This window comes from Schistocerca piceifrons, chromosome 3, assembly GCF_021461385.2.
Source record: "Schistocerca piceifrons isolate TAMUIC-IGC-003096 chromosome 3, iqSchPice1.1, whole genome shotgun sequence".
Lineage (NCBI taxonomy): Eukaryota > Metazoa > Arthropoda > Insecta > Orthoptera > Acrididae > Schistocerca > Schistocerca piceifrons.
In genome coordinates, this window is record NC_060140.1 from 441104069 (window position 1) to 441128852 (window position 24784).

General features: G+C 36.9%; 1 protein-coding gene across 1 annotated transcript in view; it reads left to right on the top strand.

The window, feature by feature from the left end:
- Window positions 1-4043: 4043 nt before the first annotated feature.
- Window positions 4044-24784, top strand: part of LOC124789352 (paired amphipathic helix protein Sin3a-like) — a 35270-nt gene continuing 14529 nt past the window's right edge. Inside the window, exons 1-3 of the mRNA XM_047256679.1 lie at window positions 4044-4456; window positions 5220-5291; window positions 14355-14459. The gene's annotated coding sequence lies outside the window, so the exon portion shown is untranslated. The remainder of the gene's footprint in view (window positions 4457-5219; window positions 5292-14354; window positions 14460-24784) is intronic.

Sequence of the window (24784 nt, forward strand, 5' to 3'; positions counted from 1 at the left end):
CAGCCTAAGTGATATTTTGGAAAGCATTCTATGTAGATTGTAACATTCCACTTCCCACAATATGTTCTGGGCTTTCCTTTGCAGTTTTCAACCTGGCATCTTCTTTTCACACTCCCTAGCGTATCTTTCAGCTTCCTATATAATCATGCTTACAACTTCTTCTAGAAAGAGTTGTTCAAAAACCTGTACAGGAGTTACATCATACAACTTCTTTCAGTTCAGCTGAGCTTTCTTCTCCAAGTCAGAGAAAAAAATTTCGGAACCAGATCACGTAATTTAACTTCCTCTTTAAGGACTCTTCTATAAGACACATGAGGAATTTCTTTGTTGTCTTCTTTCGTGTAAAATTTTAGTAGTGCCTATAATATAGCTTAGAGAGATATTTTCCTCATTGTCTGGTCATCTACATGTGGAATTTCTTCGGAAAATAGATAATCTACTGATTTTTCAACAGTTAAAAATATGGCAAACCATGACAAAGAAGATCTGAAAAAAGTAAAAAACTGTACATTTACCATGGGAGTGCCCTGTATCCCTAAATGAGAACAGCAAGTTGTCATGCACTGAAAAACAAAATGCAATGAAGTATTTTGGACTTTACTCGTACCACACACTATTATAGTGTTACATAATGAGGCAGTCAGAAAATGACAATGGTCTTACATCAGACACAGCAACACTAATAAAAATAGAACTAATCAGCTGGCTCTGCAAAAACATTTCGCTCTTCTTGACATTCTTGAACTGAATATGAATAACTGTACTGAAACCTCATTTTACCACAAGAAAAGTCCGTTGTTGGTTAGAAGTAACACACATTGTAATAATATTGGAAAAAAGTGACTGTCCTCAATCGAGGACAATGGACGCTAATGGGTTAACTTTCTTGTATTATGCTGCTTCCCACACTAATGCCAATGAGCTTCAGCACACCACTAGCTGGGCCTGCTTTCATTTGTTGGGCTGTATACATCTTCAATGGCTTCTTAATGTACACCAATAGCCAATATAATGACTAAATAATCGGCTTAGTTCTCAATTTTAAAAAGAAATACTTCGTAAATTGGCGTAATTTTCTTAAATCATGTAATAGAAACCTCATTCTAGCATTCACGCCTCCCTATTATCTAGGGCTACCATACTTCGTAAAGGAAAATGGTGGCCACTTTCAAGCTTTATAATGAAAAAGGAACACTATTATTCTCTCGCATTTGTACATTTAAAAAATATCAATACAAAATAATTTGTGATGTGAGTGTAAAACGACTCGTTCCACATTATTATGATTTATCGTGCAAATGATCCGTGGACATGACACAAATTAACTAAAAACAGTGTCTAATACAGGTTTTAACAAATAGATCTAAGACACTGCAGTAGTAATATTTACATTAAAAACCACTAAGTGTACTTCTGTTGTTGACCCGTGAACTTTGATGGGCTCCGGATGCTGAGGAAGAAGCACTAGACTACTGCAGGGTGATACGGCGTAATGCTTCTGCCATCGTGTTCAGTAGTACCGATCATATCCTATGGTAGAAATGACACGCAGAAATTGGAAACAGCCTGTGGAAGGTTTCCTGGAAGCTTGTTAACGAGATATTCACGTTCAAATACGTTGCGTATTTATAGTAATGAATATGAAATTGTTATTAAGTCACATAGACTGACAGTCTTCTGATTTCTACCCCCAAGTAAGGATTCGAAAAACGGGATAGTGTGTCGAGAAAACGTAAACAAACTAAAATATATGCTTTATTCCTACATTTTTATATTTATATACAATTACATAACTTATTATTTGTTTTTCGCCGTTTGCTCCTAGTTAATGGTAGTTCAGGAATATTTTTCTATGAAGTTTATCTTCTTTAATAATCGTTGTCATTCATGCGGAATTCTTTCCAACCAATATTTTTTATAACTATATTGTACTTGCAATAGACCTCGAAGAGATTCACAGACATATTAGTCCTTTAAAGTATTTCTCAATTTGCATTTTGGAGTAGAATGAAAAAAAAACTGAACAATTTTTAGCAGTTCCAAATGACGGGAAGAATGTCTAAATTTCTCAAAATATGATCCACTTTTTGTGGGGCTGAAGATTAATGAAAATTCATGTTCCTCATTCACAGACTTTTTGGGGCAGAAGAATTCATGGAAACATTTCGCATCCCCTACAGATGCAGTTATACACAAACGACATATAATGACTGATTCCACATTCTTCCGCTCAGGCGAGTCTTGATGAGGCATCCATACAAACCACGTTAAATTTTCCATGGGGCCAACCACTTTCGCAGATATTCTGTACATCTTTCATAGAATCGAATTACTGCTGTAGCGAATTTGTCACATTCAGCACTCAGTCCGTTTTTACCTTTCTCACTTGTACGCACATGAATTAATTAGCCTCACGATCAGTGAGCGTGTTATTAACAGTCAGTTGGAGTCTAAGGACTTCAATCAACTAATTAGTTTCTTTCTCAGGCTCTGTTGTGCCTGAGTGAAATATGCCTATGTTTGTAGATGATATAACTTATGTCTTGTATCTAGGAACAGCAAATCTGGGTGCCGATCGATTGCGCTCGGATGACCTTGGGTCTGCTGCTCGTAGCGCTTCCTGGTGGCAGACGGTGAAAGCTTATATTCGCCTTTATAGGGACGGCTTGATTCATTCCGCGCGAAATTCAAAATTGTATGATATTTACTGAAGTTTTTAATCTCATGTACGTTGCCTCAGTATTGATACCGCAATGTACTGAACTGCCCAGGCCGCTTATGCAATTTATAGGACCTACAGTTAACGGTAATGAAGGACGTTACAAGAAATTTCTCGAAAATAAGTATCTGAACTTACGTAGTTCTGTCGAGAATTTCGTATCCAAGTACAGCAGTTTACGAGTAGCTTTCTGCTTTTATGTAACAGTTCCCTTCGGCGTATTGAATCTGCCAATAACACAAAGATTTGTAATTATATTTCACAACCGTGGAGGTGCAATAGTATTTATTAATATATTGCACTGGAGTGGAGAATAAGCTGACAGGCTTTGTGATGTCAGATAATTAGTTTAATGAGTAAATTATTAGAGGATGATCTGAGCAATATCAAAGTTTATTTGCTTTTTGTCAGTGCATGAAATATTTTGAAAATCGGGCGAACTGTTTTATATTGCATAGCCTTATTAATAGTGACTTAGGAAATTTTCTTATTAAAGATGTCTCAGATGAAAGAATTGCCAGTAACATGAAAACTATGTTGCAGGAATTCTTAATTACAGATTATGAAGACTACGTTAGTACTGAACAACAGTGTTTGTTATGATAAAAACTGGCATTACTGTCTGATTTTCATTTGTGTTACCTGATAAAGAAAAGCAAAGAGAACTGCCACTCGTAATGACAACGAGTTAAAAAAAGTAAAGGAAACTGTCAAAGGACATTTTTACTGTGAGAACTATGACAAAGTAGGTTACAGTACGTTTCTTTGATACAATTTGTAAAATTATAAATATTTCAGAAATGAGATTTTAAACTAAACATACAACAAATCAGATATTATGTACCAGATTGTTCAAATAAATGTATTTTTATGTCACCAGTTTCGATGTTGATGAAATTTGGTAAAAATTGCGTTTATGAGGAGCCTAATATTTGGTGTGAGAGTAGAAGAGAGTTGTCGCAATATCATTCTTCCATAATTTTCTGGGTTGAGACATTCAAGACCAAAAGTCAGGGAGAATGTTCTTGAAATGTAAGCTTCACGTGACACTGACTTTTCCTTGGGAAAAACATCACTTTTCAACATCTTGAAAGTCGCGTAGGTAGCGTTTCCAACTTTTGCTTTTGGAACGCTAACTTACGTGTAAGGTTAGCGACGGGGGAATGCGTATTAATGTCTACTGAAAACATGGATTGAAACCGAGCTGTTGAAGTTCCATTTACCAGAGAGGTAGCTGCTACTCTTAAATCTTTGGTGAGGTTTGGCAACACAGCCGATATAGATTTGGCATCCTCGGCTCGTCTCGTCTGGCTGTTTGGGTTTGCATCTACAAGTCGATTATTGTTGTGAATGGTGGGCTGTGTAGTTTTGTGAGGTGTGTTAGCTCATATGGGCTAATTTGTGTGCTTTCATATGTCTTTAATTCTGCTGTTCATTGTACGCCAATAGCCGATGACTAGAATGTGAGCGAAACGAAAAGTACGGCAATTTTCGTATAAATAAAGGCAACAAGTTAAAAGCGTATATGATCTCGATGCAGTGAATATTATACGTATTCTGAACTGTCGCAGGCCCGTAGAAGACATTTTAGACGTCAGTCTACTTGAGTAGGATGCATTAGCGAAGTAATTGTGCTTCCTACCGAAAAGTGTACAGTGCACTTTAAATTCCAGATTGTAAGCTTGCTGGACAATTTGTGTTTATTATTTTTTCCTGTTTGCTAGTCAGCTATTCAAGGTAAGTACGAAGATCATTCCACTAGCCTCATGATACTGACATATTCATACAGGGGTCATTTTTTGTGTGTATCGGGAATATTTGGCTGTATTTTGTAAACTGCTCACGAAATTTTATAATTCGGAATTTTGGTATGAAATTCTGTAGTGTTTGCAGCATAGCTTTATTTCGACACCTAACGAAGGAAATGAAGTCCACTGCCGCCCAGGGGCTTAAATCATCCACAAGGATGTTCTTTTCTTTCTTTTTTTATTTTTTTGCCATACTTTTGCATGATTGTATCGTAACCGAGAACAACGTAGTAGTCTTCGTAATATTATTTGAAACTTAGCAGTAGGCCTAATCGTAATTGAATAAACTTGTAATTGGTTGATTTGTGATGTACCTTAGTATCTGGTACATGTTAAGATATCGTCCTTTGAAATGTCAGTTTGAAGAAGGTGTATGTATTATGGCGACTCGTAGACATTCTACGAGATTAAAGTCTCGTATTTTTTTCCTAGTGTCTCTACCTTTCCTTTTTTTTAACATGAACGATATCATCTTGTTTTACACTAACGTAAAATACAGAAATCTCCTAAAATTAGTGCGTGCAAATCTTAAATGCCATAGGGTAACTCAATTGATACAGCTGTAATGGATGATAGAATATTTCTTCTTCTTGTTAACCGATAAGCTCCTTAATAAGGTTTCATTATTGATTATAATTGCCAAGTTGTTTTAGTTGAATGGAAAATCATAATTCTGTTCCTTTTTTTTACAGAGTGATTTGCCTCAGTGAACTTCTCAGTTTGAAATTAATTTTCATTTTGTGACATTGGATGTAATATGCCAAGTAAGTTTGAAAGTTGCACTTACTATATTGCATGAATTAAATGAATGAGTGTTTTTGTTGCCTTCTCCTTAAATTATCTTTAAACTGATCGGTAGGGATATAGAGTGTGTGTTATAAGTGTTCTGCTTGGCTAATGGGTTATTATTTGTCGTTTCTGAGTTTCAGATCAGATTTATGATTTCTGAAAGCTAGCATGAATTGTTACTGGAAATGTGTTTTGTGTGGTAGTGCTTGGTAATACCAGAGCCAGTTTGTTTCTTGAGTCATTCATTGTCATTGGCACTTGTTTGCTGCCCATTTCACCTTTCCTCAACCTTTAACAGAATGTTTCATGGGAAGTGGAGGAAGAAAGTTTTGCCAAGCCATGGTCTGCCTATTAAGTGAACAGGCTGCGCATGAAATTTTCTGCGTAGTGGTGTGGACAGCCCTCTTTAAACTGTTTAGAGAGAGAGAGAGAGAGAGAGTGCAGGTGCAGGAAGTCAGAATGAAGAAAAACTGTTGTATCTACAAATCCTGAGTTAGAAAAAATTTTTCTTTCTTTCAATGTGTGAGTGCAAAATATTGTATCTTTGATGGAACTTAATATTTCAGTTTCCTCTACCAAATAAATCTGTTGAAATTGTGACTTTTTTTTCCTCAAGGGACCATTACTTTAACCTTAAAGTCAAAGGGCCACCTGGGACCAAATGGCATCATATGAATATTCTTTTGCGGCACATTGAATATGTTATGCTGTTTACATTGAATTTGTGTTTACATTGAATTTGTTATGTTCATTGCTGCTGCTCCCAATTGTGTTCCATGTTGTTGTCAAGTACCACATTTCAAAATAATTTCCTGTCCTTTTTTTGTCATTTTAAATTAACATAGTAATTAGTTGGCCATTAGCATGAACAGCAGAAGCAATTCAGATCGAAGTGAGAATAAAATGAGAAAAAAATTAAAAAAGCTTTTGAAGTTCATGAATATTTTATAAGTTAAGAAAGTGCTCTAGTTAATTATTTGAAAAAGAAACAATAATGGGACGGCTATGTAGGAACAACCAATCAGAGCATGTATTTGGCTACACCTCCTGTTCCGTGCACAGTCTCATGTTGCTCCACTACGGGTTATCTGTCAGCTACAGGTGACAAAATTCCAGTCTTTCACATAATTGTTGTGATTTGTTTTGATGTACTTTTTCATTGCAGCATGTTTGTATTTCATTGTGATACTTTTTTTTATGGAATTTGTGAAGGTAACTGTGAAATTGCTTTGGAACTTGGTACGACTGTTCGGATCGTACAAAGCAAAGTCAGTATTGCATGTAAACCAGATCATTCAAAGCAAACCCATTACTGCATGTTCAATGGGGAATATAGGAATGTACTTTGCAGGGAGTGGTACGGCTGCTGCTACTTGAGGTGGATTGTGCTTGTGTGTAATGGTGAACTGACATCATATCTCCCTGTCTCTCTGATCCAAGTATATGTTGAACAGATCACCCATAACGGTATTTCTGCTAGTTTACAGCTAAGTCAGTGGAAGGAAAATGTTCAAGAAGTGGAAAGTTTATTGGGATTGTTGCTTAAGTTTGCCATTCACATTGATAAACCCAAAAAGTTTACTATAAATAAGTGGGGGTCGACAGAAGCGTCCGATCCCACACGTCGGCTTTGACCCGTGACGTAAGGGTGTTGTTGTGTGTGACGTTATGACGGCGCAGAGTTTGGTTTGAGTGTGGCTGTCTCCAGTTCTGTTTTATCTTATTTTATTTAATTTTCTGATCTGTTCATTCTATCTCGTGAGATTTTTTTTTAAATTTAAAAACACTTATTACTTATTTTAATTATCTGTTTCCTCCAATTTCTGTTTTAGTTCATTATATTTATCTTTCTGATCTGTTCGTTCTATCCCGTGAGATTTTTTTTTAAAAAGACAAAAAACACTAACCAGCTACTGAGGCATCTTTATCTTCTATGGGTTGCAGGGGTTACGACCCCTGGGGAGGTGGGTGGGTATTCATGCATGGCTGTCTTCACTTACACGATGTAGCTACGCAAGGCGTCTAAATTTGTTTATATTTAGTTTGCCCCCCACCCAAAACACCCCATTTCCTGCACTTGTCCGGTTAGTGTCATTGGGCTTCTTGTGGAAAATGTGTGTATTTGTTTTTGTTTCCGCCATATTTGTGACGTCATGGGTCAAAGCAGACGGGCGGGATCGGACGCTTCCGTATTTCCATAAGTGGGGAGGGGGAGGGAAGTGACGTGAAGGAACACATTAAAAATCATCTCAAGGCACTTGCATTGTAGTGATAATGGATAATGAAAATGCCAGCTGTAATGAGAGATTTGATAAGCTGACTCTATTAATAGAAGTTTTAGGTGTGTATAAAATTGCTGTTGTCTCAAGTGAGATAATTTGTGTGAAACACCATGTTGGTATCGATTTCTAATGCTTTTAAGTTAAAAATTGTTGTTTTTGTAAGATTTTGATGTAACTTTAGATACTTAATAAAATTTATTGTAGACAGAGTAATACAAAATAATGATGGTAACTCAAGTGTGGCAAATTGAATACAAAAGTTATTATATTTGTACATTTGCACTTGTGTAATAATCAGTAGGTCACAAAACACATCCAGAAAGTTTGCAGTCACAAGAACAAATCCGTTCTTTAGAGGGAATGATCAGTAGAACAGCATTAAGGTTTTATGCAGAAAGAGTTTGAAATGTTGTGAATTTCGAAGGTTGAGCAATATTTTTATTAGTGAGTCTTAATTATAAGGATCTTCTGATAAAATACAGCACTAACTGTAATTTTTATTTACATGTAATCAGTTTGTTTAAAATTGTTACCATACTTAACACAAGTGCTGCATTGATTATGATAACAATCAGAAGAGTGTATGTTCAAACAAGATACTGTGTACATAAGAACTAACAGTTTGGACGTGTAATAACACCCTCAATTACCAACAATTACTGACAATTACCGATAGTTACTGTATGTTCCACAATGCCGTCTTGTCTTGACTACTGAATAGTTTTTTTTGGGGGGGGGGGGAAGTGGGGTAGATGATTTCATGAACTGCTTGAAAACTCCTGAAATAGGTAGTATATTGCAGAAATTTGTTGGTGAATGAAGTTAACTGTAGGTTGAGTTTATGCAGCTAGATAGCTTTAGAAAGATGCATTGTAAAAGATGAAAAAGAAGCTTAGAAATGGATATTAAATAATAAGATATGTGCATGCAGTACACTAAGAACTGACTCACTTTCTTTCCTTTATATATAAAAAAAGAGTGATGCATAGGTCTTGCAGTGCATTGTTAATCTGTGATCACTGCATGTTCAGTCCAAACCACTAGCCCTCAGAATAGGTAAACTACAATGTTGGTGCATTTGTGATAGTGTTTTGAAGGTTGTCAGATAAGCATAACAAGATTCGTTACATACCATCAAGGGGCATGCCTTATCTTTCTCTTTTTATTAACAGCAAAGTGCTATACTTACAAGGGAATGCATATGATCATGTAGCAATGGTACACAGCTCGTTTTAGTATCACCTTGCTCTCTGATCCTATGTGGCTTTACAGTGTAGGTGATGCTAGAGTTGTTTTATTTTCGTGTGTAGTTCATACTGTAGTTTCCTTGTGTATAATAAGGGAAAGGGGCCTCATTTCAGCTAGGTTCACCTTTCAGCAGTTTGAATTTCTCATCACTGGAAGCACTGTTGAATTACCAGCAGGTAAATAGTAAAGTTTCCACAACAGGGTCTTTCCAATACTATCCATAAGAGGATTGCCATTTAGTAAATACTTTCTTTGTGGTGAACAAAGGAAAAGCTAAGTTCTGTTTTCAATAGTACATTTTTGTTACTTAATGTTAATTAATCTAAATGATATTTACTCATCCATTTAATTAAAAGATCGCATATTTAAATATACTTTTCCTAAATGAACTAGTCTTAATGTATGCATTCAGGGTGGACTTCTGCAAAACCTCAGCCCCTATGTATGATTTATTTTGGCAGTAATACATTACTGTATGAAATAGTAGTTGCAGATTGTTTAAATTGCTTTCTTGTAGACTGGAGTAATATGGTTCAAACTTGCAAAAATAAAAAGTGTGTTAGACTAGAAGTGAGTAAGGCAAAAAATTGCAAAGGCCATGAAAGCACTAGTGAATGGTAGGTCTCACAGAACTGGAGCAAATTTGTATGCTGTGTGCTTTGGTTGACATATTAATAAACAACGTCACAAAATTGAACGATAGTCTAACAGTGTTTCTGTACTGGTTACAGGTCGGAAACACGTCAGTTTCGCTTAGGCAGTGGTAGGCTATTTTCGTGTAACCAATAAGAGGCTAGAAAAGAGGCAATGAATTTCTAGTGCTGAAATACAAAAAAAAATTGTATTCTTTGCTATTATAACAAATGTTTGACTGTTTTTACCAAATATTGTGATTATGAAGTTCTGGTTAGGTTAGCTTCAATTGCAGCAGCTGAATATTTGTGACATCAAGATTATAAATTTCACTGATGTGTGTCATGATTTCTATGGGTGTGGTAGGCTGGAACCCAAGAACATAGTTTAAAACTTGGTTGTCACAAATATTTGACGCTTCTTTTCCAGATATGTCACGAATTATGAGGTTGTGGTTTGGACTGTGACAGTTTGGTTGTGAGTTGACAAAGCTAATGAATGTGAAAGCTAAAAAACTGCTGACAAACTGAGCTGTAGCTTAGCCCAAGGTTTAGATTAGGTCGGAATACAACAGTTTTATTCGCAAAAACTGAATTATTAACCTTTGTTGTCTCATTATTGCTTCTTTTTCAAATAATTAACTAGAGTGCTTTCTTAACTTATAAAATATTCAAGAATTTCAAAAGCTTTTTTAATTTTTTTTCTCCATTTATCTTCATTTTGATCTGAATTGCTTCTGCTGTTCATGCTAATAGCCCAACTTAACCACAACTTTGTAATTCATGACATGTTTGGAAGAGACTACAAGGTTGTAGTTAGGTTGGGACTTAATAGCACAATTAAATTGGTAATGTTGATTACCAAAATATTTGCCTGTTCCTGTTAATCAAATGAAATTATCCATTGATTACAGTAGGCATCCACAGTGATCGAATATATTTAAAGCATTTTCAAATTTTAAAAATGTGTGACTTCATGGATATGAGATAGAGCTTGTTTAATGAGTTACTAAAAGCTAATTTTCTTTCATTGTGCGACCTGGTACTAAGTTATGGCGCGTGTATTAAATTGAACGAAACATGTTTTATAAAGAAAACAGCTTTATTACAAGGTGAGTACTTGAGCTATTAATAATTTTTATATTTCCAGCAAAGGTTCCATATCCTATTGCTTCCAGTTTGTCTGTCATAATCTTCATCCTGCTGTTTTCCTGAGTGTCTTATGCAAAATGCCCATGCAGATGTCGAGATGCATTATATTGCCATGTGTTTGTCTCAGCACCTGTAATTTTAAATTATTTGTTCTTTTCTGTGATATGTGCTTTCACCTAAGCCCTTACCAGCTCGTTTTGGTTGTAATGATAATGCTATGAATGTAATCTAACAATATAGTGTCCGTGCTGCTTTGTAATTTCGTGTATCTCATCAACCCTGTACACCGGCTTGTGGGCATCAACATGAATCAGCAGTTCTACTCTGGTACGCAGTGAATACGTAAAGCTACTCAGTTTGATTACAACCAAGCAATATTGCCTGACTTCTTGGAATTCATTGTTGGAACTTAGTTCAACTGCACTGGGGATTCTGACAATATGCTTAACCAACAACAATACACATGGGGATATAGGTGAAAATTGTTGTTTAAACCACCATTTGAAGACACTGTACATCATTTCTGAATGGTAATCTTCAGAATTCTTGGCCCTTGACACCTTAAAAATCAGCTTCTGCTGATCCTACATGAAGCACTATAAATCTGTTACCCTTACCCATTGCTCATTGTTCAGAATGAATCTCTTGTGTGGTTATGATTGATGAAAGTTTCTTGTACTAATAAATTTGAGACATGCCAACTTGTCTGATTCCCTGTATTGCTCTCAAAACACTGTTCTTGCAGCTAATCACTTCATTCCATTAGTAATTTCCTTCCATCATTGGTTTCTGATATGTTAACCCCCATGCCTTTCAGTATCCTGAACATTGTCCATTTGGAATTTGCATGTAGCAAACATTCTGAACACAGTAAAAGACTAGGCTAGGGCAGGAATATTATAAGCACTTGATGTGAAGTGTGATGGTAATAAAATAAGTTGTCGGCTGTTACTTGTATGCAGACAACTCAACAGCAGCAGGCAGATGTGTATTGAAGTAATACATGCAGATGAAAGGGTGAAACATTGCTGTAAACAAGGATTGTAAATTTAATTGCTACTTGTCCAAGTCACAGCTATTTAAACTGTGCCAATACCTGTAAACCAAGGGCGGTGTCACAATCCATGATCTATTTATAAAAACAGTGAAATATTTCTCTGCTCTTTTTGCTATGCATTCGGTCTGTGCTAGCACACTGACTGAGGGAATCAGTGTTTTTTAATTAAGTCATGGGAGAAGGTAGTTGGATCATTTTTTATTAATATCTTGAATGTGCAACTCTATTGTTAATAAACATTGATCCACCTGCCTTCTCCTGTGATTTAATAATAATAATAATAATAATAATAATAATAATAATAATCAACAACAACATTCACCCACTCAGTCAGTTTGCTTGTGCAGATCCATTGCATGGTTATTTCACCACACCATTAGATACATTTTCATCTCTTTGCGATTAACCTATGAAACGATGGTAACTTCTGGTAGGAATACCTCCAAAGTAAGAAAAGACAGATTGCTACTTACGGTAAAGAAGAAACGTCCAGTTGCAGACAGGCACAATTAAGATGCTTCCAAAAACTATATGTATGTGTCCTTTAATTTTCCTGTCTGCAACTTGATGTGTCTTCTTTATGGTAAGTAGCAATCTGCCCTTTTCTACATTGTAATTTAACCTATGAGACATGGGCTCAAGAAACAGCAAACAGGACAGTGGTTTCAATTTAGGTGCTAAAAATACATTGCCTGTATTCTGGCTTCCTATTAGTTATGTCTAAAAACCATCCTGTTGGCTTCATGAACTGACGCATAGTGAACCTATGAACCGTAGATAAGCATAGCCGCGACTGCCACTGGCCCTGATCTGTATTGTAGCCACTGAATACTGTGTGCCACAAAACGATTTTTTGCAAAATCGCTTAGCTCACTTTTGACTTGGAAACATCTGAGCTGCAGGGTTGCATAAACGCCTTAGCTTTTGCTGGATATTCTCTGAACAGTTCTCAAACCAATACCACAAGCTTCAGTTGTTTGTTCATGGCATTTGGCAGTGGTGTGATATCTGGCTTGTTCTGTAGTGGATTCAGTGGAAGACAGCCTTTTTCAAGTGTTGATACACGTGGAACGCTATTTCTCTTATTTGTGCAACACATGGCATGATTGCTTGCCGCCAATCATTCGGCACAGAATACTATGATGGAAATAAACAATAAGCTTCACAAACATGGCACAACCCCCAGAGAAGAAGACTGATTAGCCGATTGGCTGTTAGTCACGTAGTACAGCTCTACCTGATTCTGTGCACCAGACCTTAACCCGCCTTCACAGCTGCTCTCAACTCATGGATGTAAATAAAATAGCTAGAATTGACTGGATCAAGGGTTTCTTGATAGTGTCAACTACTCACTGTCTGAAAGCACTAGTTTATAATGGGCAAAAGAAACAAATGTTGCAGAATTATGTGAGTATTATGAAGAAGCTATTCATTCTGACAATTTCATAGAAGACTGGATATATAACCTGATGGTGATTCTTTGTATGCTGAAGTGAAAAGTACAGGTGGATGTGAATCTTGTACAAAGAGAATAAATGTACCTCTTTGCAACAGAATTACTGTAAGCAAGCACAAGGGGAAGACAGCTGAGTAAGGAGGTATTTGGCCTCATTCGAAGGGAGGGGGTAGGGGGAGAAATCATTAATACTAGCTATAAAAAAAGCTGAAATGAATTGCCGACACTAGTAAAAAAAAGTGAAAAGAGAGTTTAAAGAAAATTAAATATGAGAAATAAAAAAAAATGCAAGGCTGCAACAAAACTGTAGTAATTGAATCTTCTGGTTGTGAAAGTATGGACTTCAAGTGATATAAGGACTATAAATAGAGTATTTTGAAACAGTAGAGTTTGCAGGTATGAACAACAAAGTTCTATTTGTAGAGCAGGAGGAAGAGAGACAAACATTTTAAAGTAAGATTCATACAGTCAGTTCAATTACTTCTTCGTGTGTTTTTCCTGCATTTATTTCTTTAGAAATATGGTTCGAATACTTTAAATAAACTTTAATTTAGAACTAAAAAGAGCTTCTTTATTTGAGTGTTCAGAGGTTCCTCATACCCTGTTAAAATATGCATGGTAGGAGTACAATTCAACAGAAATAGGCTTCAACAGAAATGTGAAATTTAACCTTTCATTCATTTCTAGGAAAAAATTTGCAAGACCTCCCATGTACTATAGTAACTAAGAATGCAAATTCCAAAAGAATTCCATTTGAAAAATATGTAGTGTAACATACGTTGAAATTTTATTCCTTCTTCCCCGTACATTACCTTTAAAATCACATTTTAATTTGAAGTGTGTCACATTTTTGCAAAAGTGTACAGAAGTGTGGTATACGTAAAATGCAAAATGATAATAGGTATACAGATCATTGCGATTGTTGTACATATTACCTGTGTATATTCTGTCCTGGGTTCTCCATTATTGCAACAAAATGTATTTATTGTTTCTCCTGTGTGCGGCTAATTTGTGTGTAAATGATACATTTACATCAAAAGAGTTATTACGTGTTTTCCCACGATGTCTGTTTCTAGTTAATAAATAGTGGCCTATTGTATGTAACTGTAAGGCTTGCTTGTGTGTAAAAATAAGTATGTAGTGTGTACAAACAGCTCACGAAAAGTGATTTGCTGGACCGAATAAAAATAAATAAATTAAATATGTTTCAGGTTACAGTAATGCTGTTGTGAAAGATAACTGTGCAGCATCTATTATGTTTAACACTGCCACAAATTTTTATTGAGAAACCGAAGGCAGATCAACAAATCCGTCAAGTAAGTCACATAACGTTGCATAATGAACATTCTTTAAATTAATAATTTGTTTCTAAAACAAGTTCCCATATATGAAATCTGAAAAATTTAAAGTAAATGTTGTGGGTCTGTTACTGTATTTCGGTATATGTAGAGTTCAAACCACAAAAAAGTGTGTAGTAGGATGCATGAAGTAAACCTCTTGTTGTCTTTCTAATTACCAGATGACAGTGGATGTGTAAGTTGTTATGAACTTTACATTTATCTTCATACTAACAGAGTTGTGTGTAAACAAGTACAGAACACTCCTGGATTCCACCTTGCAAAACTGGCATACATAATCATGTATATTGGTTTTATGATATAGGCCTATCAAGTGTCTGCCTTTGAGTATCTGCCAGTGGAGATTTTTAACTGTTTCTGTGTCACATTTTCACAACTGAAAGAAGTCTGCAACCATTTGAAATGTTTTCATTGAATATGGTTAAATTCTCTTGTTTATCAACCCATTATGAATCCCTGGTCCTGAGCAACATTGCAATATAGACTACCAGCAGGTATACCATTGAATCAGTCTGCCAATTGCTTTGCTTACTGTTCCACAGTTCTAAACAAAGAAGGGAAAGCAGAAAGATGGAAGGAGTATATAGAGGGTCTATACAAGGGCGATGTACTTGAGGACAATATTATGGAAATGGAAGAGGATGTAGATGAAGATGAAATGGGAGATACAATACTGCGTGAAGAGTTTGACAGAGCACTGAAAGACCTGAGTCGAAACAAGGCCCTGGGAGTAGACAACATTCCATTAGAACTACTGACAGCCTTAGGAGAGCCGGTCCTGACAAAATTCTACCATTTGGTGAGCAAGATGTATGAGACAGGCAAAATACCCTCAGACTTCAAGAAGAACATAAAAATTCCAATCGCAAAGAAAGCAGGTGTTGACAAATGTGAAAATTACCGAACTATCAGTTTAATAAGCCACGGCTGCAATATACTAACGTGGATTCTTTACAGACGAATGGAAAAACTAGTAGAAGCCGATCTGGGGGAAGATCAGTTTGGATTCTGTAGAAATAATGGAACATGTGAGACGATACTGACCGTACGACTTATCTTAGAAGCTAGATTAAGGAAAGGCAAACCTACGTTTCTAGCATTTATAGACTTAGAGAAAGCTTTTTACAATGTTGACTGGAATACTCTCTTTAAAATTCTGAAGGTGTCAGGGGCAAAATATAGGGAGTGAGAGGCTATTTACAATTTGTATAGAAACCAGATGGCAGTTATAAGAGTTGAGGGGCACGAAAGGGAAGCAGTGGTTGGCAAGGGAGTGAGACAGGGTTGTAGCCTCTCCCCGATGTTATTCAATCTGTATATTGAGCAAGCAGTGAAGGAAACAAAACAAAAATTCAGAGTAGGTATTAAAATCCATGGAGAAGAAATAAAAACTTTGAGGCTCGCCGATGACATTGTAATTCTGTCAGAGACGGCAAAGGACTTGGAAGAGCAGTTGAACGGAATGGATAGTGTCTTGAAAGGAGGGTATAAGATGAACATCAACAAAATCAAAACGAGGATAATGGGATGTAGTCGAATTAAGTTGGTTGAAGCTGAGGGAATTAAATTAGGAAATAAGACACTTAAAGTAGTAAAGGAGTTTTGCTATTTGGGGAGAAAAATAACTGATGATGGTTGAAGTAGAGAGGATATAATATGTAGACTGGCAATGGCAAGGAAAGCGTTTCTGAAGTAGAGAAATTTGTTAACATCTAGTATAGATTTAAGTGTCAGGAAGTCGTTTCTGAAAGTATTTGTATGGAGTGTAGCCATGTATGGAAGTGAAACATGGACGATAAATAGTTTGGACAAGAAGAGAATATAAGCTTTTGAAATGTGGTGCTACAGAAGAATGCTGAAGATTAGATGGGTAGATCACGTAACTAATGAGGTGGTACTGAATAGAATTGGGGAGAAGAGGAGCTTATGGCACAACTTGACCAGAAGAAGGGATCGGTTGGTAGGACATGTTCTGAGACATCGAGGGATCACCAATTTAGTATTGGAGGGCAGCGTGGAGGGTAAAAATCGTAGAGGGAGACCAAGAGATGAATACACCAAGCAGATTCAGAAGGATGTAGGTTGCAGTAGGTACAGAGAGATGAAGAAACTTGCACAGGATGGAGTAGCATGGAGAGCTGCATCAAACCAGTCTCAGGACTGAAGACCACAACAACAACAACACCACTGTTCCACCTATGAAATCCTTATCTCAGTGGAATATTATGTATAGGTATTTGTATGAAATGACTTAACTGCAAGACTTGGTAGTCTTGGTACTTGTTTTATAATTTTCTTAGATATGGCTGAGTATTATGTGCAACATTTCTTTGTAGACGACTACGTCTTCTTCTAAATGTCCGATATTGCAACTGCCTGTATGTTAGTGTGGGTAATACAAAGACTAGTGTTCTCATTCTGTAAGTCACTCAAGGTTTATCAGTGACTCTCCAGCCAAAATAACATGTTGCCTCCTGCCTGTCAGGAATTCCTAATCTCCGTTGTAAATCTTTCTATAGAACATAATATAAAGCAGACCTCATCGAGCACTGATCTTTATTATACAATTAAGAAGAGGAAGGTGCTCTGGCTCCTAAAGTTAGCGTGTATGTGCCCTTATGTACCTAACCATCTACTGCTACTCACTTTTTTCCATGTACAAGCAATTTTAGTTAAGTTGTGGGTGTCATTCCCCATCTAGTCTCCACGCATAACTTTGTAACTGCTAATACTGGTGCTACACAAAGTAATGTAGCTTGTCCGTGTGGATGTGGAACTGTCAGTCATAAAACAATGAGTTGGTTTTCCTTCTTTTTATCCTAATGTCGCCATTATAATTTAAATTATGCACCGTTTTTGCTTCTTGCAAACTGTTCATATAGCTAATCTGCTAACCATTCATTTCTGTTTTTGTTTGCCCCTACATTTGTTCATATTTTAATTGTAACTTTGTTTGGGGTCCTATTTGCTTTTCACTGATAGTTTTTTTGTCGGAATAGCTTGGGATAGGTAAGATTTTGAATGTGTTTCTTATCTCAAGGCACTTAACTACAACACAGCTGGTGTGCCCTGGCTTTCTCCACAGGTGTACATCAGGGCAGGTTCCCTCCATCTTAAAATGAGGTCATATGTTTTAATGTTGGTTTTGCCAGGAATGCTTAAATTATGATCCACTATACTCTTTCTTAAAGTACAAGCAACACGTTGGAGAATTGGGCAGCCAACTCGTGAAATGAAAATTGCGTGCTTCTTACACTGGATTTGCATGAAATGCTTGAGTGACAGTGCTGCATGGAGTAGCAAATGTCTAGTGTTGTTGATGATGATGATGATGATGATAGCTGAATGTGACAAAGCAGATTACTTATGCTATAAACATCACAGATATCTAAATATTTGCCATCATTTGTCTCAATTGCCAAAATGGCAATTACAAAAGTTAATGTCATTATTCGAGACAGACAAAGCCAGCATGTGTGTGTACAATTGGACAAAGACCTACAAATGTCAAATGAAACAAGAAAGCTTTGGAGAACACCACTCATTAAGTCACCACAGAAGACAGCAGATGCTATTTAAAAACACAGGCTTTCCTGCCAATGGAGAAATATTGAGTGAAAGATCATATAAGATAGCTCCAAAGCTATGCAATTGAAAGCATTTGTCAGTAAAAAACACACACACACACACACACACACACACACACACACACACACACACACACAGGAATTGGCAGTCATGTGTGCTTGGTGTGTGTGTGTGTGTGGGGGGGGGGGGGGGGGAAGGGGGGGGGGTTGCATGTAGGCTTGTGGTTCTCATGCGGATGAAGGCTATGGCCGAAAGCTATATGTTAGTGTCTTTTAATTGTGCCTGTCTGCAACTTGATGTGTCATCTTTATGGTAAGTAGCAATCTGTTGTTTCCTACATTGTTGATATTCGTACTGGGAGTTCCTATTGTTTGATAATTGAAAGTGTGTCAGAGAGAACATAAAGACCTTTTGCCCCACCCACCCCCATCCATCACAAAATACTAAAATAAAGGGACAAAAATTTGGCGGGGGGGGGGGGGGGGGGGGAGAAATTTCATTGTTCAAGTTACTTTTGTTCGAGGTGTGTCCCTGTGTATAAGTGTGGAAGAGGCCCATTTTAAAGACTCATAACAGCCCTGTGCTGGTGATTCAGATAACCTTAGGAAAGGTGACTTCTGTGGGGAGATAGCCAAGGAGAGAGAGGACATGTTTATCAGCGACAGGCATAGTTCCAGTCGTCTCTCCCATAACACCACCTTAGTGGCAGTTTCAGCAGTAGTGCAAGTGGTGCCAAATAAGAAAATACTATATTCCTAGCCCACTATTAACACAATGAGGCACTTGGCTGTCTGTCGGCTCACCCGACTATTTCTTCTTTGTTAATACTTCAACTCACGTAATATACCATGGTGCTTAATTGCCATCTGTTTCAGGCGTTGAGTGCATCGTAGTTAGAATTGAGCTATACCTGTTAGCAGAGCACTCACTGAAGCACTGCTAGGCAGTCAGCATCTCCCACTGTTCTTGTGATACGCCTACCTGCCCCCCTCCTCCCAGATGTAGCTCACTATGAAGTGGTTAATGATCTGCACTCAAGTGATCACATCCTGATACATCACTGTGACCTTAGCCTGCTGTCTCGATACTACTTGATATGTCTCAACTTCATTAGGTTCACCTCAGCTTTGCTTGAAACAATTCAGTACAGCATTACACTTCATTCAGCAGTGCAACGTGTTTCTTACAGCATGTGGTGTGATAGTTTTCTTGTGGTGTAAAGGAAGTTCAAAGGTCCTCTGGCTATTGCAATGTACACTGGAAAGGAGACAGTCAGGTGATCTGTTGTCACAGGCCTTTAAAACTGAATGTAATTGATTCTTTCTCCAGGAGAAAGTTGAGAATTCTCAGTGTTTCTTATGAAACGGTGTTACTATGCTATGCACAGAGAATGTAAAGTTTCAATTGGCGGTGAAAGAGCAAACAGTTACAATGATTAATAGAATGATTTGTAAGGGATTAATTGAATTGTATATCATATTTGCAGACATGATGAATGTGATGTAATTGGTGGTACAAATAGCAAATTTTCTGAAGCCACATTGATTTCCTTCAGTGTATTATGGGATTGAATCAAAAATATGGAGAAATAATGTATTACTGTGAACACATTAGTTAATTCAGGAGGCAATGCATCCCTGGAATGATTTTTGATTCAAGACTCACTGTGATGGCTTTCTAACGAAAAATGGAAATCTGGAATCAATATTAGAAGATCCTGAATAGATTGTGCAGACCTTGCATTTTTAATGGACTTGACTGCATACTTGAGCACCTGCGGTAAAACTTTGAAAAGTGAGAAGCAACTTATTTCTGATTTGATGGCAACAGTGGTTGCATTTAAAAAGAAACTCACACCGTGGAAGGGACTACTACTGACAAGAGCACCGTCCATTTCCCTAAACACTCTGGTATTAAAGAAAAGGTGAATTTTGAAAAAAAATTGTTGCAATTTTGAAAGAATTACAGAACAGTTTCCTAAATGTTTTGAGGACATTGCCAAACTCGCAACTGTATTTTAGCCGTGTTCAAAACCATTTGCTGTTTTGGTTGCAAGTCCCTTGTGTATGTGCAAATAGAACCAATTAATCTGCAGTGAGAGTCCCATTTAAAATATAAATTCCATTGCATTAAAACATTTCAGTAGTGCCATAAAATCTTCTGTTACTGTAATGAGCTGCAAAAGTGGTATCAATGTTTCGATGAACAAATGTGTGTGAAAGGTTTTTTTTGTGATAATGAAACTAAATAAATCATGATTTTGTGGCAACTTGAGTGGTGAGACTGTCTACTTCTGTCCATGTGCTAACAGTTTGTGCCAGATATAGATTTTATTATGTCTTCAGTGAACCAAAAATAAATAAATAATTGTGAATGTTTGTCTTGTTTGTAACTTTTTTTCTTAAAAAATGGAGCCATAGCAGTGTCAGTACAGTAGTTCTAAATAACTGTATTTGATTCCAGCTACATGTGAAGCAAACATTTATTTCTCCTAACCATGTACTATAGATACTGTTTGTTTTTGCCTTCCTTTTCTGTATCTAAGTTTAAATGTTGTAAGAATTTTACAGGGAAGAGTATTGTTGATGTAATGGAAATTACAAATCCTGCTTTATTATTTTTATTTTTGTTGGTTTATTTTCTTGTACCAGAAGTTAGTAACAATATAATATTGGAAATATTTTATGGAGATGGGCTGTACAGCTTTAATAAATGTGAAGTACTGCATTAAGCAATACACTGCTGTAATGGTATATTTTTTTGCAGACAGTTCCGGTCTAGGATCAGATCATCATCGGGCCCAAAAAACCATTTCAGCTATGCATTAATGAAATGGGAATAACACTTATGACAGTTACATAAATGCATAGCTAAGATGCTATTCTGTCTCAGTGATGGTCTGGTCTTGGACTGAAATCAATTGTCTGTAATCAGATATACTATTACAACTGTGTACTGCAAAATGCAATTTGTAACAGTATAATATTGCTCTTCATGTTGAGTTTTACAGAGCTTAAGAGTTTGGATTTTACTAATATAGCATAATATGAAAGCAAGCCACATGCAAGCCATTGAATGTTCCTTGCGCGACTGCTTGTGGTATAATACTGTGGGTTCGCAGTTTTCCATCTATTGGAGTAAGGAGCACTGGTCTGTAATCAGAGCCAAGTGTTCTATTTTGGTGTGGCTGCATGTCAGTTGACTGCAAAGAACCTTGCAGCCCTTTGAATGTAACCATGAAAGCTATGTATATGAAAAGAGAGCAAACAAAGATAATTGTGAGCATTTCCATTTTCAGTCATGTACCAGTTCCACCAAAGTTCGGGAAATCATTAAGTGGATTTCCCATACCTGGGGAAGGACACTAATATCTTCTGTGAAGTCTCCAGATAATCCCTTGAAAGAATCTCAAGACATTGAAAATCCAGTGGCATAATGTTATTTTAGCAATCTACTGTTACACTCCTTAAGCAAGGAAGAAAGCCATGTTTGCAGTGAGGCATCACAGCAGTGTTCACACGAACTGCCTAGGAAAAAATTAGCCAGGTGTGAGGAGGACTCACACACTGGGGGGTCCCTACAAATCTCATTATTTATACAAACAGGTTATGAGAACCAGGAATCTTGATGTTTCTTGCGCGTTATCGACATTGACGCTGGCAAGATATCAGTCCCAGGGATCGCAAGACTCCCAGGAATGTTTTACTTTCAAGAGTCAGATAGTAAATGCCAAAAAAAAGAGATATTTTTTCTTGTCACATAATTACAAATTCACAGTTTTCAGATTCTTTTCCTTTGTATGTAGCGTGAAACCTTGCTTGCCAGATTTAACGATTTTAGGTCAAACCATGTTAGATCAACACAGAAAAGTACAATTTTCAACCTAATATTGTTCGATTTTAATAAAATTTGGTGTGTTCATTGCACATGATGAGCACAAAAAATACCAAACAGCAGAATTTTAGCACAAGTAAGACAGGAATAGCAGTCAGTTGAAGTTCTCAAAATGTGTAAAAAATTTGGCAAACGTTGCTGGAACAGTGAGTCAGTTAACTTTGGAAAGGTCTTGAAACAAGCTTTTTCAATGATATGAAAGTTTTTCATATTCAAATAATGTACGCAATTGAAGTCAGTGATCTTGTACTTTGACCTTGAATATCTCAAAACATGTCACCTATGAAATTGACAAAAAAAAAAAATTGCTTCTTCATGTTCTGTAACAAGGTAGAATATCAAGTTGGAATGACAATGGTATTTAGGAGGTATAAATTATTATGTACAACAATATGTTCCATTAACGCAAAATAAATTGTATTGAGGATCTAGAAATATGAGACAAAGCACTGAAAAATGTGTTTATTGTTGAAAAGGTGGTGTTATAGCGCTGCACAGTAAAGTAACAGAGTAGGTGGGTCACTATCAAGCTATCTGATATTGGATGGCAGTGTGGCTACTAAATGTACACTGATAGTTGCAGCAAAAGGTGTTGTACATTGAAATTGTACAACTCTACCTTGAAGATCATGTATTGCTGTAATCAATTTGGGGAAGATGGCAGAGCAGAAACAAGAAAAATCTACTTAAAGTGCAGGTGTGGATGGTTGATATGATGGGTGGCATGACGACACACTAGAAAATATGTGAAAAATGTAGAAAAATATTAACTCTGGGACAAGGGCTTGTATCTGACCCAACTACATTGAAGCAAGTGGAAACCATAAACCTGCATACCTCCGAGACTAGTCAAACACATCTGTAGCCCCAAAAATGGCTTTAGACGCATTAAATTATAGTTAGTTTGGTATCTCATGGCGAGTCTCCAGTGGAAAAGAAGAGGCTGAGAGAGAAAACAATACACAGAAAAGGTTTGAGTAAGTTTCTGAAGTGAAGTGTTCCAAAGTAATTACGTTCCTAGTGTGAAAAAAAATGTAGATTACGAAACAAATGTTGAACCTGGAAAGGTAATGCAATAAAAAGAGGAATTCAGTACCAGCACCGCAAGCAGTGAGAAGATCCAAATTCTGATACTACTGCTGAAAAGTTGGAACATTCAGAGGATTAAAAATGAATTTAGAGCCTCTGACTAGTTAGTGAGAAAAGCAAAACAATTAGCCACAGAATGTGGTATCTTAGCAGCTTCCAATCCAAGACCTAAACATGTCTTAAGTGAACAAATTGTGAATGTTGTCTTAGAATTCTGTTTTTCTGTGTAGGAGGATTTTGTTTCTGTCAATGAAAATGATTACCAGGATTCAGAAACAAAAACGATTTGTGTTGGGAAACTTGCATGAACTGTATCAGGCATTCAAAAATGAACACCAAGGACTGAAAATAGGGTTATTGGAATTCTGCCAGTTGTTACCCAAGAACTGAGTTTTGGCTGGTGCAACTTGGTACCCACAGTGTGTGTGTTTGCAGTGTACACCAAAACATGAAAGTCATGTTCAAAGGTTCACGATTAAAAGAGTTGAGGCGTGATGCAGACTGTCAACTTAGTGCCTACAAACCCTGTCTTGAACTTGGATCGTTTGTAATCCTGCACAGCCATAATGCTATATGTCCACGTGTGAAGAATGCCTAGCTACACATTCTATCATAACTCATCTGCAAGAGTTGTTTGATGAAAGTGGATTTGATGAAATAACATACAAACTGTTGACATGTAAGATAGAACAACTCTCCAGACATGTGGAAGACTTCTTGGGAAACCTTGCAGATAAATTAAAAAAGCTTCTGTTGCATTCCTTCATAATCACCCAACACTCTGAATTTCTACATCTGGAAGACACGCTTCTTAATAATAAATGCATTGTAATATGGGTAATTATCTGCAAACTCACATTTGTCTTGCAGGATGAGGCGCAGGGATTTCATTGGAACAATGCACAGGCCATCATTCATCCATTTGTTGTTTGTTGTAAACACCCAGTAAACCGTGCAGTTGATAACATTTCTTTTGTTATAATATCAGAATGCATTAAACATGACACAGTGAGGGTTCATCTTGTCACTTGGTTATCTTCATGAGATCCCATTCTCATTGAACACCCTAGTACAGGTACTACTTCTCAGATGGTACTGCAGCCTAGTATAAGAATCAAAAAAATTTTGCCAATATAACTTTTCAGCCAACTGATTTCAATGTCTGCAGAATGGCATTTCTTTGTCACATCACATGGCAAAGGACCATGTGATGATATTGCTGTCATCAAGAGACTTGCTGACCGTGCCAGTCTGCAGCGCATCTGCAACTCTTAGATAATGACAAGCAGAGAGTTGTTTGAATGGTGCTCCAAGAACACTCTAGTGTCACTCTCATTATACAACTATCAGTGAGTACGATGAAGAATTTTTCCTTCAAGAGCAGCTTGCACAACAAATTTATGCAGTTGTAGGTACCCGTAAGTTACATTGTGTTACTCCTGCTGGCCATTACAATATCCAAATGGAAATTTTCTTGAATTTACCAGTCATCAGAAATGAACCTGTTCTAACTAGGACCCAATGAGACTTATACCTCGATGGTATCACAGGGCTTTTGCATGCATGTACCAAGGTCGCTGGAGGCCGGGATGTGTTTTGAATGTTAAGGAAGATGTCAGTTTGGTTTCAGATAGCTTCCTATATCCTCATGGGCCTTCACCTTCTTATGTATACCGTGAGAAACCTGACATATTAACTGTGTGCAAGAAGGG